A 19,953-nucleotide genomic window follows, 5' to 3' on the forward strand; every position below is an offset into this window, starting at 1 on the left:
CACAGTAATAATCAAATTCTTATAGAGGCCCCATAAGCAGCACAAATCAGTGATTCCTTTAAAATGTTTTTCTGCTTCTGGAATGACTTCATTGCACGTAAGCTTTTGATCCAATCCCAGCAGCATAAATGTTTCTTTGGTTCTTCATGAGCCTCAAAACTGATTATTTATGATAAGCAAAACTGGAGAGGGAGCTCTGCCAACCTTGCCCAACCTCTCCCAGGTCAGGGGCGAACCGGACAAGCCACAGCACATGGCTTCTGCCAGTCCTGCTCACGTGGGGCTCGAAGCCAGTTTCCAACACTAAGCATCTTTGAAAAAGGTGTTTTTTTTTTTTTTTTTTTTTTAAGCTACCACTTGACTGTGTTCCTTAGAATAAATAAAGGCTATTTTATAAATTACGCACGCAGCTCTAGTGTTTTGTTTCTAATCCACGCATGGAGGCAGCCACAAGAAGGTACTCTGGTCTAGGTGATTCTGAAATCACCGCTCCTCACACCTGGGACTTGGCTTGGCCAATAAATCGGATTCTGAGCTGCCCAAGTCCCAAATCCTAGACCTGATTGGAGGAGCTCCCGGATGACCTAGCATGCACCATGCTGATAGTCCTGAGAACAGGGGCAGTTCCCCAGGCCCCAACCCCCCAGCCCTGATCCCTGTGTTCAGGGTGCAGTGGCCCTTTTGCACTATCTTGATTGTGTGTGTGTGTGTGTACCAAACCGGTACATTTGGGAAATGGCCAGAGAAGCACAGATATGAGCAGTGAGGGACAGGCTCTCCATTGAGCCCCTGACCAAAGGAAGACTAACAACCGGGCTGAGCCCAGGAGAGCTTAATGAACATAGGGTTGGGGAACTTCCCTTTTTTCCATTCAGGAGGCAGATCTGTGTTTGCTGGAAGGATGGACTATCCACTAGGATGGCCCCAGTCCACTGGCCTGTCCTCCCTCTTGACTCTCCAGAGACAGGAAAACAGCTAGAGTGACCCTGGAGGACACTACAACACACGAGATTGGAGCTTCTCCTAAGTAGGTGACAAGGGGGGGACATACAAAAATGGAAGAAGCCAGAGGATCTGCGGTTCAACCCAATGGACAAGGTGGACAGTGAGAGGGACAACTGTTGGCCAGACAGGGCAGCTGCTGGCCTCGAGCCTGACACCTTAGCCAACGTGGACTGTTGTAGAAACTAATGTTTCAACAGTGTGATGGCCATCATTTCCACTGGCTTTAAGGCGGGTGGGCCACAAACTCAAGACAGCTACGTAATGCTGGTCTTGGCTCAGATGTAATGAGGATATGGCGGACCCATGTCCTCGTTGCTTACCCATCCCCATCCAAAGGAGGTAGCTCCATGTGGAGAGAAGGTCTGCCCTGCCTGGAGACTGGGACCCATGAGGTAGGCCTTTCAGGACCAAGAGAAAGAAAAAGGTATTAGTGGCAGCAAAGGGCCAGGAGCAAGACTGGCGCCCACAAGGTTCTAAAATGATCCCAGGGAAACCCAACCCCAGTGAGGCTGGTCAGAAAAGGAAGGTTAATGAGGGACTCTCTCTGGACCTCATAGCCCCTGCCTCAGTCCCTGCCCTCAAGGCCCTGTAAGTCCAAGGGCATTTCTGGAGAGCTGTCAGTGCAAGGGAGACTCCAGCCCCTGGGCAGCCCCTCCAACCCCACCCCCACCCCACCCCCGATGATCATACTGGGAACACTGAATGACAGCTCTCATCCCCCAAGCCCCAGAGCCAGACAACCCAAGTACTACTGGAGCCGAGGTGTTTCTTCAAACCTCATGGCTGCGGGCAGAGCGGGGAGCACAGCTGGGGATGGGCAGGGAGGCGTGGCTGCCTGTCAGGAGCTGTTTATTCACAAGGGACAGAGGCCACCTGTGTTTCTAGTCTGACCCTCCTACCCCCAGTGGAAGGATGTCTTGGACAGTATTTGTGCTATTTTAGGGTCACATAACTTCAACTTGAAGAGTAGGCTGATGACGTTGCTGAGGCTTCGGACATCAGCTAGCAAAAGGGTCCCTGTTAACTACAAAGATCCTTACCTTCCCAGTCACTTGAGGGGTGCCATTGGTGGAGGGCCAGCATGCGCCAGCCACTGGGGGTGCTTGGGGACAAGACAACCCATGAGACTGAGGAAGGACATTTGTTTTTCCACAAGGATTGTTTGTCTGAGGCTCCGTGAAGTTATGTGGAAGAGAAATTTCCATATTGTAGTTTTCCAGGTTATCACGGCATCAAACACAGATGACCCCCAAATTCCTCGATTTGCACATAGAGCGAACAACTCCTATGCCAGCACCTCTGTGGCCAGCAAGCCTTCTCTGAAATTCTAATGAGAGACCCAGAAACAGAGGCAGGCACACTCCCAGAGAAAACACAAAGGAGAGAGGGCTGGAGGTCAGCCGCACTTGGATTTTTGTCTTTTATTTCCACTACATCGAACAGCCGGTCCTGACAGCCGTCTCTGGGCCTGGTGGTCACGCTGGACAATGCTCTTCCTCGCCCTGGAGCCATGGCTCGGGGACTTAACAGCTGGGTCATGCGGGGCCTGACTCCCAGGACCTCCTCACACAGACATCACAGACCCAGACGGTCTTAAAGGGCAGGGGCGGGGCCAGGGAGGGGCCGGGAAGCCCAAGCCAAGCGCCTGGGAGGATGCCGCCCTGCCCCTCGTCCGCCACCGCCCCCCCCTACCCCCGGGGAACAGAGGTCCCCCGCGTCCCTGGCTGGACAGCCGGAGGTGCGCCACCTGCCAACTGCTCCATCCGCTCCCGGCCAAGCTTGCTGCTCGCAGCCTGTGTCTACAATGTCACCAGAGCTTCCTCCTCTGTGTTCTGGACCAGATCCAGGGCTCCCGCGGAAGCTGCGGTTCAGGCGAGAGGAGTCGCCCGACAAGGCGGGGCTGGGCGGCTGCTCCCACTCCGGACGCGGGCCACGCCCTCTTGGACGCGAACACACCCCCATTTCCCGGGGCCCACGGAGACACGCCTCGCCCTGCAGCCAAACAGCAGGAAGGCAGATTTGTACGAGTATATACAAGGCCCTGGAATTCTCGCCCGGTTGCCACACAGTCGACGGAGCATAATTGGGGGAGGTTGTGCAACTGCCCGAGAAGCCCGGCCGCTCCAGGTTCTCATCACAGGTGTCCATGAGTCTTGGGACGGGGCCAGATGCCAACGTAGCCACCTTTGGGGGGCACTGATGGCCTTGCTTCGGCAGGTTCTGCCTAAAGTTGGGAAGCCTAGGTCTCTAGGAGCGGGGCCGATGGGAGTGTGAGTTGGAGACCTGGGACCATGCCTGAAGCAGCCCCCCTCCCGAGGCTGCAGCAGCAGTGGTAGCAGCAGCTCCGTCTGGCAGGCCAGCGAGCACAGCGTTGCCCCTGAGGCCCCCAGGTAGGACCCCACCTGCCCCCTGGTAGGGGAGAGTGGACCCCAGGGGAGGCTCCACCCAACTCAGGCTGAGACTGACAACCCCTTCCCCACCCCATGGGGCCTGTGCCCAGCAGCTGGCCTGCATTCTCCGTCTCTAGAAACCCCATGGGTGGGTCCTTGCCCCGGGGCCCAGTGAGTCACTTCCCCAAGCCCCCGAGGCCTTCGCTGAAGGTGCCTCCCTCTGCAGCAAAGCCTTCTTTGTTCTCTGGTTGGCTTCACTTCACAACCCTCTCCTCCCTCTCCCTTGCAGGCTCAGGTCCTGCCTGCTCTAGGCGCACCACCGGCTGTAAGCCGCACAGGGGTAGGCCAATGGATGCCACCTGGAAAGTGGGGTGGCCCTGCAGAGATTAGGAGCTTGCTTTCTCGCTTCCTGTGTCCCTGCCCTCTCCGAGCTCCGGGTCTCTCTCTCGCTGCCCCAGAGGCTGGAGCAGCCCCTACCTCCCTCCTAGGTGGTGCAGCCTGGATGTGTGCCAGGAGGGAGGGTGGGCGGGAGGTGCTCACTCTGGTTGGCACCACGGGGAGCTGCTGAACTGGCCTCTGACACTTCCCTTGCATCAGGAAGAGGCTTCCTTGGCTCAGACCATTGCAGTATCATCGCTCCCTCTCTTGGTTCTCCCTTTCCTTGGCCTACCCCGGGTCCCTTGCCCTGGTGGAGGAGTCCAGGAAGGGAATTCAGCAAAGTGACTTGGGACACAGTTTCTAGTCGGCTTCCTCTCCCTTCTCCACCTTCCAGCTCCAGCCAGGCAGACCACATGGTGGGCTCACTGGCCCGGGTTGGTGTCCAGCTGCTGGGAGAGCTGAGCCACCCTGCACTGAAGGCGGCTGTCCACAGCACATCTTGTCTGTGTGTGAGCACCAGCCTTGCAGCCGACTGGAGCTCTGGTTTGGGAGAAATAGAAGACCAATTTCGGGAAACAAAACAAAACAAAACAAAAAACCTGTATGCACCAAGATTCTCAATTTTTGTTTACGATAGTAAAAGAAAAAAAAAAAAAAAAGCATTGGGGAGAAACCCCAGTGTCAGAGGAATGATGAAGTCCCTTATGGAACATCACTTGATGAAATGGATTTATCCTTCCACAAATACATATTGTCTACAGTCTGCCAGACACTCGTAGGACCTCTGATCAAGAAGAGGGGTTACAGGAGACCAGGCTCCTTGCCACATGCAGCAAACTCACCAAATCCGTAAACCACACCCATGACGGAGGAGCAATCAATAGTGTTATTTGCACAGAAAAAGAAAGGGGTGGGGTCCCTCAGCTACCAAGGACCAGAAAAGCAGCCCCAGCCTGTGCTCTTGCCAGTAAAAACAATGGCTAGTGCATTCGCTTAGTACTGCCACTGCGATATCAAAACCACTATCAAAGCCACGAGCACAGTGGCTTCAAACAACACACACGTATCCTCATGCAGTCCTGGAGATCAAAAGTCTGAAATGGGTCTCGCCAGGCTAAAACCAAGGTGTCAGCAGAGCTGCATTCCTTTCTGGCGACTCTAGGAGAGAATGTATCTCCTTGCCTTTTCCACCCTCTAGAGGCTGCCACATTCTTTGACTCACGGCCCCTTCCTCCATCTTCAAAGTCAGATCAAATCTTTTTGATCCTGACTCTTCTGGACTCATGATTACATTGGGCCCACCCAGATAATCTGGGATAATCTCCCTATTTTAAGGTCAGCCTATTAACCTGAATTCCATTTGCAACCGTAATTCCTCTTGCCATGGAAACTGACATACCCACAGATTCCCAGGTTCAGGATGCAGACATATCTGGGGCCTTAGCCTGTCTACCACAGCTAGGTAGCAACTTTAGCCAGTCGAAACCTATTTACTGAACACAAGTATGTGCCAGGTTCTGCTAGGGAGACAGCAGTGAATGAGGAAGACAAAAATCCCTGACCTTCTGGAGTTTATACTCCAGGGGAGGGAGATAGACAATAAGCAAAATAAATAAGCCAATGTATCATAAGTTAGATGGTGCTAACTGCGAAGAGGAAAGAAAAAGTGTGGAAGGGGATAGGCAGTGTCTGTATATTGCTATTTTGGTCAGTGTGCTGGACATCTGTAATTTGCTCCTTTCCCTGCCCTATACCTTGCCCCTGGTATCTGTGAACAACATGAACCACCAGCTTCCTATTGGACATGGCTGGTGGAAAACTCCTTCAGGAGCCCAAAAGGATGCAAGTGAGGTCAGATCCCTCAGCCCTCCTCCAAAAGCCTCAGTCCCTATTCGGAAGCTTTTCCCACAGAGCCCACCCAGTTCCAAGAACACCTTCCTTTCCTTGTTCCTTCCGACCTAGCGATGGTAACTATGGCTGCCTTTGCTAGCCCCAGGCAGGGGGGGTTCACTACCACTTCTAGTTCCCCTATACCCTGTCAAAACCTTTGTAAATAGTACTTTATTAAACTCTCCTCAGATAGTCCTAACTGGAGGCTGCCATCTGTTTTCCTAGGAAGGATCTGTTGAGCTGGTAACATTTAGATAAAGCCCCAAAGGAGATGAGGTGGGAGACAGGCAGATACCTGGTGGGAGAGCATTTGGGGCAAGGTAGCCATTAGTGCAAAGGCCCTGTGGTAAAAGCATGCGTGATGTGTTTGAGAAACAGCAAGGAGGCGTGTATGGTTGGAGTGGGTGAGAGAGCGCAGGACAGCAGGTGAGGTCACTGGGATACCTGGGATAGGACAGAAGTCGATCATGTCCGGTCTTTGAATAAGGTGCTGGGAGTGCTTTACCTATATCCTCTCAGCATTCCATGGATGCACATGGACTCTATGGCTTCCTTACTGCCCCTGCAGCTCTCTGCCTGAGGGCCTTTGCTGGGCACAGGTCTACAGTAGATTCTAGTGCAGGGAGAAGGCCAGGGAGTTAATGATCCTGGGAGTGGTCCCCAACCTATGTGGTTTGGTGAATAAACACCCAGGTGCCTTGCCTCTTGGGTTTGACAGTGGTGAGGCATGCTTTAGGCAGACTCTCAGAAATCCCCAGGACATTGAGCTCCTGTCCCCACAGCAGTAATTCGCTTATTAACACACCCTCTATTGGCTTCCTTCCTTTTTCTTGTCTCGCTTCTCTGTTTATCTCCCCATGCTCCCAGAAATCATCTCTCAAGTGAACTACTTAGACTCAAGCCCTTGCCTCAGCATCGGCTTCTAGAACATTCCAATGTGAGATATGCTGTGAGCCATTATCTGGACTTGGGCCTCTAGAAGAATGAGGTGAGCAGCCCCTGCAGATTAGGGAGCAGGGGGTGACATGGGGGCAAGAGAGAAGCAGGGAGACCAGCTAGATGCTGCTGCGATAGTTCAGAGGAGTGATGAGGGTGGCTTGGAGCAGGGAAGAAGCCATGCAGGTGGTCAGGAGTGGGTACAATCTAGATATTCTTGGAAGAGCCAGTGGCATTGGCTGCCTGGTGACCTGTGGGATACGAGGAACAGTAAGATGTCTAGGGTGATCTCAAGGTTTTTGGCCTGAACACAGGAAGGATGGAGTTGTCTTTTATTGGGGATGAGGAAGATTGTTTGGTGAAGAGCAAAACAAGGAAGGCGGGGAGCTCAGTTTTGGATATGCTGAGCTGACATGCCTGTCAGACATGGGAGCCCAAGCAGGCTGCTGGGCAGGGACACACGTAGGGAGCAGAGGAAGGAGCCCAGGTTGCAGATTGAAGTTCAGAGTCATCTAGATATACAACCAGATGAGGTCTCCAATGGAAGGAGTGTGGAAAGGAAAGAGCTGAGACTCCAGGACTGGGTCCCAGGCCCTGAACACCCAGAAGTCAGAAGAGAGAAGAGGGGACCAGCAGAGGAGTCCAGAAGGAGCAGCCAGCCATGGGGGAGATGGGCCAGGAGGCTGAGTGTGGAAAAAGGGATCAGCCTGCCAGATGCCGCTGATGAGACAGGTGAGGGGAGGCCTGGGGCAGTTGGACCCAGCAGCATCGAGCTCACAATGACTTTAATCCCTGCTCTAGCAGGTGGAACGAGGAGGCAAGAACCTAAAGGGAGATTATGCAAGAGAGAACAGGAGAAAGAGGAGAAAAGTCAAAACAAACATGGATGACTCTCGAGGGAAAAGTCATCAAGTATTTTAAATTAATTTTGTTTTATTTTGAAATCAGCCCCAATCTGCAAATACCATCCCAATAATGCATCCCAAATAATCATTCCAAATAATGCAAACTATTTTTCTGATGAAGCATTTCATAGTAGCCTGGCTGGCACGATGCTCTGTCTCCCCCAAATACTTCAGCCTGTGTTTTCCACAAACAAGGACCTTCTCCTAGGTGGCCACCTACAGTCACCAACACCAGGAAAGTACATCAATATTCCTGACTCACTCAGGTTTTACCCATAGTTCTGGTAGCACCCTTACTAGCAAGGCGTCCAGTTCAGGGTCATGTGTGTGCTTTGCATTCGTGTCTCCTTCTTTCCTCTGTCTGGAAAAGTTCTGCCTTTCCTGACTTTTCACATCCATAACATTTTTGATGATTACAAGCCAGTTATTTTGTAGAATGTCCCTCAGTTTGAGCTTGTCTGTTTTTTGTTTTTTGTTTTTTCACGGTGAGAGCAGGTTATGTGACCTAGCAATTCGACTCTTGAAATACACCCCCAGTGAACCGGAAAACAGATGACGAAGCAAATACTTTTCTGTACTATTCACAATGGCCAATAGGTGGAAAGAACCCAAATATCTATCAATGGGCAAGAAGACAAACAGTGGTACAGCTACATGATGGAATGTTATTCAGCCCCAAAGAGGAAAGGGTAACGATACAGGCTACAGCATTGTTGAACTTCACAAGCAATATGTAGAGGAAAAGAGGGCAGACACAGAAGACCACACGCTGTATGATCCCATTTGTAGGAAATGCTGGAATCAGTGAATCCATAGAGATAGATAGCAGGTTAGTGGTTATGGGGGAGAGAGGGTGGATAATGGGGAATAATAAGGAGTATGGGGGCTTTATTCTGGAGTAAGGAGAATATTTTGGAACTACACAGAGGTGGTGGTTGTACAACATTGTGAATACACTGAGTGGCCTGGGAGTGCTTGCTTTAAAATGGTTATACTTATGCTATATAAAGTTCATCTTAATTAAAAAAAAATTCAGATCATGCATCTTTGGCAGGAATATGCAAGGAGGGTATTTCTGTTCTTCTCATGATGTCCGTTCAGGTGACACATGCTTTCTATTTGTCCCATTACCAACGGTGCTTACTTCGGCCACTAGATTCAGGGGGTGTCTACTAGGCTTCTCCTCCATAAGAGTCACTCCTTTTCTCTTTGCCATTAATAGCACTTGTCAGGTAGCTACTTTGAAACTGGATATTGCCTGTCACTTCTAGAATTTTCCATCTGCTCATTTATCTGTGTAGGTCAGTGACTTCCTAGCCATTCATTTCTATTCTATTCAAGGGGTAATAATCTGTTACATTCATTACTTATTTTGGTGTTCTAGCTCCAGATCTCACGAGTGGGAGCTCCTTTATGTTGGTTTTGGGCATTCTTTGGACATGTCCCGTCATTTTTCGAGTACTACTTGCTTACTGGCACAACAGGCTCATCCTGTATTTTCCCTGCTTCAGTCCCGCAGTCAATCCTTCTGGCAAAGAAAATTAGTTCATTTTAATGGAGAATGGTATTTAGAAACCAAGATACACTGCTAGGCGTACTCACTGCTATCGGGGTGGTGGTTTTCCCAGACCTTCTCAGTGGCCAAAGCTAGGGAATATATGTGTGCGTGTACACATACATACTCATGCTTTTGTGCACATTATTTCTCTTTATATAGAAAATTGTGAGTTCTTACCGATACTTCCAACTCCAACCCAACACCACATGTCTCGGTCTAGTGTTCTGTTCATATCTGAAACTCTCTATTCTAGCAGTGAGAAACATCACTCCCATAGCCTTAAGGTATGCAGTCCCTGCCCTCCCCACAAATCCTCAGAAGCCTTCCTCATCCAGCTTGGGCTGTGACACATGTGCGAGGTCACACCCCTGCACAGATGCTTCCTTCATCCAGCGTGGGTTCACACCCAACCCCTCCCTGCACTGAGCTACTCTCTTGTGCAGACGTCCTTCTCACCTCTCAGGGTGCAAGCTCTTCTTTGGACCACCGCTATTTCCTCCCTTGCTCAGCTCCACCTACTAAATTTTAGCCTGAAGTTTTCAGAAACGAAAGAGAGAACTCCGATAAAACATCAAGCATAAAAAGCAGATGAACAGACCTTATCCATTCTATATTTATAGCTTTACATTTTGCATGGAAAAAAGACTGTAGAAATTATACAAAAATTATAATTGGCATGGCTGTGGCTTGAAATTATGAAGGCTCTTTTTTCCCCCTTTTCCAGACTTCCCAAATTATCTGTAATATGGTTATGTTACTTTTCAATTAAAACATTTCAAGGAAAACATCACTTAAACTGCACTTTCTAAATCATCACAAGCTGCATATAGCATGCATGCTAATGGTCCAAGAAGATGCCCACGATTTTATTAGAAGATCTGGAGAAGAGCTGTTTTATATTAAAACAAACTGAGATCAGAATATGAAGTTCTCCTGAATTTTAAAAAGAAGACCTGAGGGGCGCCTGGGTGGCTCAGTGGGTTAAAGCCTCTGCCTTCGGCTCAGGTCATGATCCCAGGGTCCTGGGATCGAGCCCCACATTGGGATCTCTGCTTAGCAGGGAGCCTGCTTTCTCCTCTCTCTCTGCCCGCCTCTCTGCCTACTTGTGATTTCTGTCAAATATATAAATAAAATCTTTAAAAAAAAAAAAAAAAAGAAGACCTGAGTTCCAATTTGAGGGGAGGGGAAGGATACCTTTCCCTTCTTCTCCCTGTGTTGTAAGTTTCAAGATCTTGTGCTGCCTTGACATCAGGAGGACCTCAAATGGTCTAATTGTAAGTTTCCTCCTTGCCCTGTTCCTATAAAGTTCCTTAGCCAGATAACCCTCCTTATCCAAGTGATCCCATACAGTTCCTGTTCATCTCTGATGTCAGTGCTCTACCAGCTCATGGAATTCTTCAAACAAGCTGATCACAACCTCCTGTAGGAACCAGGGGGTACCCTGCTCTGTTGATACTCTGGAGCCCACCTCCCACAGCCCCTGCTTGTTCATTCTGTTCCCAAGTGCAGCTCCCATGTGTCCCTGTGTGGTATGTGGTGTCCTCCAGGCTACGAGTATATGTGACTATTAAAATGCTATTGATCTCACTTGCCCGGGCTCAGCGGTTGTGTATTCAACCATCCCCACAACCCTAGGGCAGGAAGCCCTCCCTCACCAAAGGGGTAAAGAAGAGGTGATCCAAACACTGCTTCTAATTACAACTAAATACCGTCTGGAAGTTACTGGAACAGACAATGATTAGAAGACTCTTAAAGCTGGAAAGCAGAAGGTGGACTAGCCAGGGACCTCAGGACTTGAGGAACAAGGATGTAGTCAGTTCCCCAACGACTGGGCGCTGAAGATTCTTACAACCCAGAACCACCAAGAGGCATAAAAAAACCCAAAAACAACCAGGAAAGCTGCCTTCACGGGACAAAGGACAAGAAAAGGAAAAGCCCAAGAGAGACCTAATGGGGAGCCCCAGTGGCTGATCCTCGACAGAGGCACTGGCGGGAGGTCCGACCCACCTGCAGCGATCAAAAATCGGTGTAGAGGTTGGTCCACCTGCAGAAGCAGCCTCAGCTGAGCCCTGTGTCTGCTTACCCTCCAGTAAAAGACCCAGGCCCAGCAGCTTCTGTCCCCCATCCCCAAGTCTCCAGCTGAAGATAGTGGCCCTACACCACCAGGTAGCCCTGGAAATGACCTCAATAGATGACACCAAGAGAGACTGAGCAGTAGCCCTAGCAGTTCTAGAATAATTAATCTAGAAGACAAGAATCACGATGGAAGATTTCTGATAACCAAACCATCATAAATATATATATGGGAACCTGCATACTAAATCTAGTCAGAGTGACTGCCCCCTAAAATAGATTTAAATAGGTCAAGAGTGTCATAACATAATAACCAAAATGTCCAGGATACAATTGAAAATCACTCATTTTTCCAAAGAATCACAATTTGAGTAAGAAAATACAACTGACTCCAATACCTATATGAATCAATGTTGGAACTCCCTAACAGGAATTTTATTTTATTTTTAAGATTTTATTTATTTATTTGACAGAGAGACACAGTGAGAGAGGGAACACAAGCAGGGGGATTGAGAGACGGAGAAGCAGGCTTCCCGCTGAGCAGGAAGCCTGATGCAGGCCTTGATCCCAGGACATGGGAATCATGACCTGAGCCAAAGGCAGATGCCCAATGACCGAGCCACCCAGGCACCCCTATTTTTCATTTAGTTTTATTTTATTTTATTTTAAAAATTTTATTTACCCAACAAGAATTTTAAAACATTATCATAAAAATGCTTCAAGAAATATTTGCAAATTCTCTTGAAACAAAGGGAAAAAAAGTCTTAGCAAAAAGTAGCAGTAATTGAAGAGAACCAAATGGAAATTACAAAACTGGAATATACAACTGAAAAGAAAAACCCACTAGATGGACTCCATAGTAGAATGGAGATGACAGAGCATAGAAACAATAAGCTTGAAGACAGATCAATAGAATTTACTCAGTCAAAACAACAGACAGAAAACAGACTGAAAAAGATAACGACAGAGCCTCAGAGTTCTGTGGGACAATAACTAAAGATGTAACATTCATATAATTAGAATCCCAGAAAAGAAGAGAAAGGGTGTGGTACTGAAAAAATATTTGAAGAAATGCCATAAAAATAAATAAAATAAAAAAAAAAATAGGGGCACCTGGATGGCTTGGGCTGTTGAGTTCAGTTCGGGTCCTGATCCTGGGATCCTAGGATGGAACCCTTCCTCTGGCACCCTGCTCAGTGGGGAGTCTGCTTCTCCCTCTGACCCTCCCCCCTGCTTGTGGTCTCTCATGTGTGTGCTCGTTCTCTCTCTCTAAAATGAATTAGTAAAAAAACCTTAATAAATAATAAACCAACCCTACACCAAGATGGAACATAATCAAACTTCTAAAACTAAAGACAAAGAAAAAACACTGGAAAGAAATGACACATTACCTGTCAAGGAACATCAACTAGAATGAGAATGTTGGGGTTTTTTTTTGTTTTTTTTTTTTCCATCGGAAACCATGGGGGCCAAAAGTAAGTGGCATAATATTTTTCAAGTACTGAAAGAAAAGAACCGCCAACTGCAAATTCTTATGTTCAGTAAAGCTATCCTTCAGAAATGAAGAAAAAGAAAGTCATTCTTAGATAAGGAAGCTTAGAGAACTTGTTGCTTGAAGATGTATCCTTGGAAGAAGCTCTCCAACCAGAAAGAAGATGATAATAGAAGAAGGCTGAGACATTCAGAAAAGAAAGTAAAAGAATGGAATGGGTAAAAATTAAAGGTAAATACAATAAACTCTTCATTGCCTCATGAGTTTCTTTAATCATATTTTGTGGCTAAAGAATAATTTATAATACTATCTGATGTGGTGATGTTCAATATAGAGAGGAAATGCTTAACATCATTATGTTTAAAAAGCCAGGATAGTAAAACAGATGGTTTTTACACTTCACTTGAAGTGGTCAAACATCGATACCAGTAGACTGATACATTATGTATATACATAGTAATACCTACAGCAACCACAAAGGAAACTATACAAAGCAATATACTCAAAAAAATCATAAAGAAATCAAAATGAAACTAAAAATGTTCAAATAGCCCACAGGAAGGTAAGAACAAAGAAACAGAAGGATGAGAATCAGAGGCAACAAACAGAAAACAAATCATAAAATGACAGACTTAAGCTCTAACATATCAATAAATACTTTAAAAATAAATGTTCTAAATTCACAAATTAAAAGACAGAGATTGACAGAGTATGTGAAAACACAGACACACACACAACCACAATCCAAGGATATGCTGTCTACAAGAAACTGACTTCAAACATAACGACAGGGAGGTTAAAAATAAAAGGGTGAAAAATAGATATCACGCAAACACTAATTTTTTTTTTACATTGGTGATGGTTTTTGGATTTAACACCAAAAGCAAGGCAACAAAACCAAAAATAAGCAAGTGGGAATGCATCAAACTAAGAACTTCTGCACACCAAAAGAAACCACCCAACAAAAATGAAAATGTAACCTATGGGATTGGAAGAAAATATTTGTAAATTAGATATCCGATAAGGAATTAATGTCCACAATATATAAAGAGCTCATATAACTCAAAAACAAACCAAAAAGAAAACCCCACAAATAATACAATTAAAAAATGGACGGAGGATCTGAATACACATTTTCTAAAGAAGACATATGACATACAAATGGCCAACAACTATGTGAAAAGGTCCTCAGCATGACTAATTGTCAGGGAAATGCAAATCAAAATCAAAATGAGATTATCACCTCACACCTGTTAGAATGGCTATCATCAAAAAGATAAGAGAAAGCAAATGCTAGCAAAGGTATGAAGAAAAGAGAATCCTGTACAATTCCCCTGTTGGTAGGATTGTAAACTGGTACAGCCACTATGGAAAACAGTATGGAGGATCCTCAAACAATTAAAAATAGAGCTACCAGGGCACCTGGGTGGTTCAGTGAGTTAAGCGTCTGCCTTTGGCTCAGGTCACGGTCTCAGGGTCCTGGGATCGAGCCCCGCATCAGGCTCTCTGCTCAGTGGGAAGCCTGCTTCCCCCTCTCTCTGTCTGCCTCTCTGCCTACTTGTGACCTCTCTCTCTCTGTTAAATAAATAAATAAAATCTTTGAAAAAAAAAATAAAACTACCATATGATCCAGAAATTCTGCTTCTGAGTCTTTATCTGCAGAAAATGAAAACACAAACTCAAAAAGATATAGGCACCCCCATGTTCATTGCAGCATTGTTTACGCTAGCCAGGACATGGAAGAAATCTAAGGGTACACTGATGGACAGATAGATAAAGAAAATATGGTGTGGCTATCCGATGGAATATTATTCTGCCATAAAAAAGAATGAAATCTTGTCATTTGTGACAACATGGATGGCACCCCTGAGGGCATTATGCTAAACAAAATAAGTCAGACAGAGAAACACAAATATAATATGGTCTTGCTTACATATGGAATCTAAACAAGCAAGCAAAGAAAACACACCAAACTCCTAGATACAGGATACAAGATCGGTGACTGTCGGAGGCACGAGGTGGGGGTGGAGGCAATGGGTAAAGGTGGTCCTTCTAGGTATAAAGTCTACTTATAAAATAAATTAGTCCTGAGGATGTAATGTACAGCATGGTGCTTATAGTTAGTAATACTATACTGTATGTTTGAAAGTTGTTAAAAGAGTAGATATTAAAAATTCTCATCATAAAAAATAATTTGTGACTATGTGTGGTGATGGATGTCCATCAGACTTTCTGGGGGAACATTTTGCACTATACATGAATATCAAGTTATTATGTTATACATCTGAAACTAATATAATATTAAATGTTAATTATATCTCAATAAAAATAAAGTGATGGGGGGCACCTGGGTGGCTCAGTGGGTTAAATCTCTGCCTTCAGCTCAGGTCATGGTCTCAGGGTCCTGGGATCGAGTCCCACATCAGGCTCTCTGCTCAGGAGGAAGCCTGCTTCCCCCTGTCCCTCTGCCTGCCTCTCTGCCTATTTGTGATCTCTCTCTCTCTGTCAAATAAATAAATAAAATTTTTTAAAAAATAAAGTGATGGAAGAGATACATCATGCAAACATTAACTTAAAAAAAACCATGAGTAGCTATATTAATACTAGATAAAGTAGACTTCAGAGCAAATAAAGTTACTAAGCAAATAAAGTTACTAAGCACAAAGAGGGACATTACTTAATCCACCAGGAAGATCTAGCTATCCTTAATGTATATGCATCAAACAACAGAGACTGAAAATATACGAAGCAAAAACTGACAGATCTAAAAGAAGAAACAGACAAATTCACAATTATAGCTGAGGACTTTAACACCCAACTCTTCGCAAATAATTGACAGCCTAGACAGAAAATCAGCAAAGATAACTATGAACCAGCAGGATTTAAATGCCGTGTATAGAACATTCCACCCAACAATAGCAGAACAGTTATTTGTAAGTACCCATGAAGCATTCACCAAGATAGATATCTTGGGTCATAAAACAAACCTTAACAAATTTAAAAGAATTGAAATCATACGGAGTATGTTCTCTGACCATAATGGAACCAACCCAGCAACCAATAACAGAAAGTCCAATAAGAAAATCTCCAAACACTTTGAAATTAAACAACATACTTCTGAATAATCCATGGGCCAAAAGGGAACTCCCCAAAGAAGTTTAAAATATACATATAACTGCGTGAAAATGAAAACACAACATTTCAAAATTTGTGAGAGCCAGCCAAAGAAATGATAAGAAGAAAAATTATAGCACTAAATGCTTACATTTAAAAATAGAAGATGTCTCAAACCAACCAGCTAAGTTCCCATCTCAGGAGCCTAGAAAAAAAAATTAAAATTAGACAAGTTGGAATGGCAGAAATAAGACGTTCTCTATTTGCAGATGACATGTTGCTGTGAGTAAAATCCCAGAGAATCTACCAAAAAACAAAACAAAACAAAACAAAAAACACCATAAACTTTTAGAACTAATAAAAGAGTTCAGTAAGTTTGCAGGTGATAAGATCAACACATAAAAATCAATTGCATTTCTGTATACTAACAGTGAACAAATGGAAACCAAAATTTTAAAATGAAATGCCACTTAAAATTGCTCCAAAAAATAAATACTCAGATATCAATCTAGCAAAACGTGGCCTGCATAATGAAAATTTTAACATGCTCACAAAAGAAATCAAAAGATATAAATATGTGGAGAGATGTGCTATGTTCATTGATTGGAAGATTCATCCCAGTAAAATGTTTAGTCTCCCTAAAATGATGTGTAAGTTTAATGCAACTCCTATTAAATTCTCAGCAAAGGGGGCACCTGGGTGACTTAGTGGGTTAAAGCCTCTGCCTTCGGCTCAGGTCATGATCCCGGGGTCCTGGGATCGAGCCCCATATCGGGTTCTCTGCTCCGCTGGGAGCCTGCTTCCTCCTCTCTCTCTGCCTGCCTCTCTGCATACTTGTGATCTCTGCCTGTCAAATAAATAAATAAAATCTTAAAAAAAAATTCTCAGCAAGGTTTTTTGGAGACACACACAAAATTATTTGAAAATTCTTATGGGAAGACACAGGCCCTAGCTTGGCCAAAACTGCTGGAAAAAGATTACAGTGGGAGGAAATGTTCTCCTTGATGTTAAGGTTCACTACATAACTACAGTAATTAAGATAGTGTAACTATTGGCAGAGGGATAGACAAATAGCAGAACAGAGTAGAAAACGCAAAATTAGACCCACACAAATATGCCCAACTCATATTTGACACAGGAGAAAAAGCAATTCATTGGAGGGTTTGCCTTTTCAATAAATAGTGTTGGAGCAATTGGACGTTCATAGACAAAAATGGAGGAGAGAGAAAAAATAAATAAACCTTGACTTAAACTGCATTCCTTATACAAACATTAACTCAAAATGGATCATGGACTTAAATGTAAAATGTAAACTTACAAAACATTTAGAAAAAACACAGGAAGAAATGTTCAGGACCCCAGACAAAGCAAAAAGTTCTTAGAATGAAATTAAAAGCATGTCCATAAAATTTGATAAAATTGACCTCATCAAAATTAAAATGAAAAACCTTTGCTCTTCATAACACTCAGGATGGAAAAGGCGAACTACAGACTGAAAGAAAATATTTGCAAATTACTAATCTGAACAAAGGACTACTACCTAGAATATATAAAGAACTCCCAAAACTCAAAAGTTTTAAAAAAAAGTCAAAACAATACAATTAAAAATGGAGGAAACCCTTATACAGACATTTCACTGAAAAGGACATACAGATGGCAAATAAACACATGAAAGAAAAATCAGGGGGTGCCTGGGTGGCTCAATGGGTTAAAGCCTCTGTCTTCAGCTCAGGTCATGATATCAGGGTCCTGGGATGGAGCCTGGCGTCAGGCTCTCTGCTCAGCGGGGAGCCTGCTTCCCCCACCCCCTGCCTGCCTCTCTGCCTACTTGTGATCTCTCTCTCTCTCTCTCTGTCAAATAAATAAATAAATAAAAATCTTTTTTAAAAAAACCAGCACTGGATGATCTATGGAATTGTTGAATCACTCTAACTACTATAACACTATGTTAACTGTACTGGAATTAAAATGAAAACTTTAAAAAATGCTCAACACAATTCACTGTTAGAGAAATGTCAGTTTAAAACACACTGAGATATTACTACACACCTATACTGTATGAATTGCTAAAATAAAAATGCTGGTGAGTATGTCACAGAACTGAATGACTCCTACAATGGCTGGTGGGAAAATATGAAATGGTCAGCGACTCTGAAAAGTAGTTTGACAATTCGATTCCTTTTTAAAACTAGCAGTGAGGGGCACCTGGGTGGCTCAGTGGGTTAAAACCTTTGCCTTTGGCTCAGGTCATGATCCTGGGGTCCTGGAATCGAGCCCCGCATCGGGCTCTCTGCTCGGCGGGGAATCTGCTTCTCCCTCTCTCTCTGCCTGCTGCTCTGCCTACTTGTGATTTCTATCAAATAAATAAATAAAATCTTAAAAAAAAATAAAACTAGCAGTGGACTTGCCATACAACCCAGCAATTGCCCTCCTGGGCATTTAACCCAGAGAAATGAAAACTTATTTTTATGAAGAAATTCATACCTAAGTGTTCATAAAACCTTTGTTCATAAGAGCCCCCCACACCCCGGGTACCTGCCCACATTTCCTTCAGTGGGTAAATAGTTAAACAAACTTAGATACATCCGTCTCGTGAAATACTACTCAGCAATAAAAAAGAATGCTCTGTTGAAACACACAACAACTTGGATGAAACTGAGGAAATGACCTTGGTGGGGAGAAAAGTTAATCTCCAAAGGATGGTACTGCATGATCTCACTTATATAACATTTTTATACAATAACATAATTATAGAGACCAAAAATAGATTAGTGGCTGCCAGAAGGGATGAAGGGAATGGGGAAGAAGGGTGGGAATGTCTATCAAGGGGTAGTTCCAGTGATGATGATAGATGATGTTCACACAGAGCTATTCATGCGATAAAATGGCCTACACACACACACACACACACACACACACACAAACACACACTGGTGAAATCTGAACAACTCTGCGCATGGTACCAGCATTAGTTTCCCAGTGTTCCATTAAATAAAGTCATGGAAGATCCCACCTCTGGGGGAACTCAGGGAAGCATAGGCAGGCCTGCCCTATGCATTTCCTTGCAACTTCCTGTGACTCTGTAATTATTTCAAAATAAACATTTCTTCAAAAAAAAATAGAAACGAAAACTTGAGGCTTTGGGCCCATTCTGCATAGCCTGAGCCTTCTCCTCAGACTTCGGGAGGCTTGTCTCCCCACTCTGTCTCCTGATCAAGGAGGAGCTCTCTGTTTCATCCCTGCCCCTGGCATAGCCCCTGGGAGGGGCTCTGTAAATGTCTCCTGAACAAACTCACATGACTCCAATAATGCAAACTTGGAAAGAACATCCAATGGGAGTCTGTCCCTTTGGCATTTCCAGTAAAGGCCCGCAAGTGCCAGGAGCACAGAGCTGAGGGGCTGGGGGTGCAGAGTGTTCATCATCCATTTTCCTAGAGGGCGGGTGAAGGAGGGGTTGCGTCAGACACCAGGTGAGGCCAAAGAAAAGTCATCGTGGGCAATGAGGGTGTCAGGAAAGGCAGGAAGGGGTGGTGGGGTTTGCCACCATGGGGCCTTGAGAGAAGCTGGAGCTCCCCATAGACACCCATTTTCAGGTTCTAGCCGTGGGCAACGTCCCCAGAGGGGCGTCCTTCTGGCTTCCAGTCCCCATCCCCTGAACCCAGGGGCTCATGCCCAGGCTGTGGGGGGCCAGGGACAGCATTTTTGACATTCTCTCCATCTTCTCTCTTCCCCATCACGGCACAGACCACCTTCTTTCTCTTCTTCCAGTTACAAAACAAGATCTCCAGCACACACGTAGCAGTAAATGCAAGCAATGAGAGGAAATGAGAATAGGGGATCTGAGCGGACCTTTCACAGGGGCTCAGCGCACGGGACCTCCTGAACTGTAAACAGACCTGCTCTGGGGGACCTTCCACATGCATCTCAGTCCTTGGCACCCATCGAGGGCCTGTCTCTGGCCCCAGGCAGGGACAGGGAGCATATCCTCACCTTCTCTGCTCACAGTGACTGTTTTAGAGATGGAAATGCTACCCAGGCGCCTGCAGAAGGAATTCTACTATATGCATGGGAGATCTGCTTCTGCTGGAACTGCTGGCAACTTCCTCGCCTCTGGAAAAGCCTACAAAGGAAAACAGATGCCCAGGAGAGAGAGCTGAGGGCTGGGGGAGGAGTCTGAGACCTGATGAGGGTCTCCCCTCCTGCCTCTAGCCA

The sequence above is a fragment of the Enhydra lutris genome, unplaced genomic scaffold (assembly GCF_002288905.1).
Source record: "Enhydra lutris kenyoni isolate GAN:26980312 unplaced genomic scaffold, ASM228890v2 scaffoldscaffold85, whole genome shotgun sequence".
Taxonomy (NCBI): domain Eukaryota; kingdom Metazoa; phylum Chordata; class Mammalia; order Carnivora; family Mustelidae; genus Enhydra; species Enhydra lutris.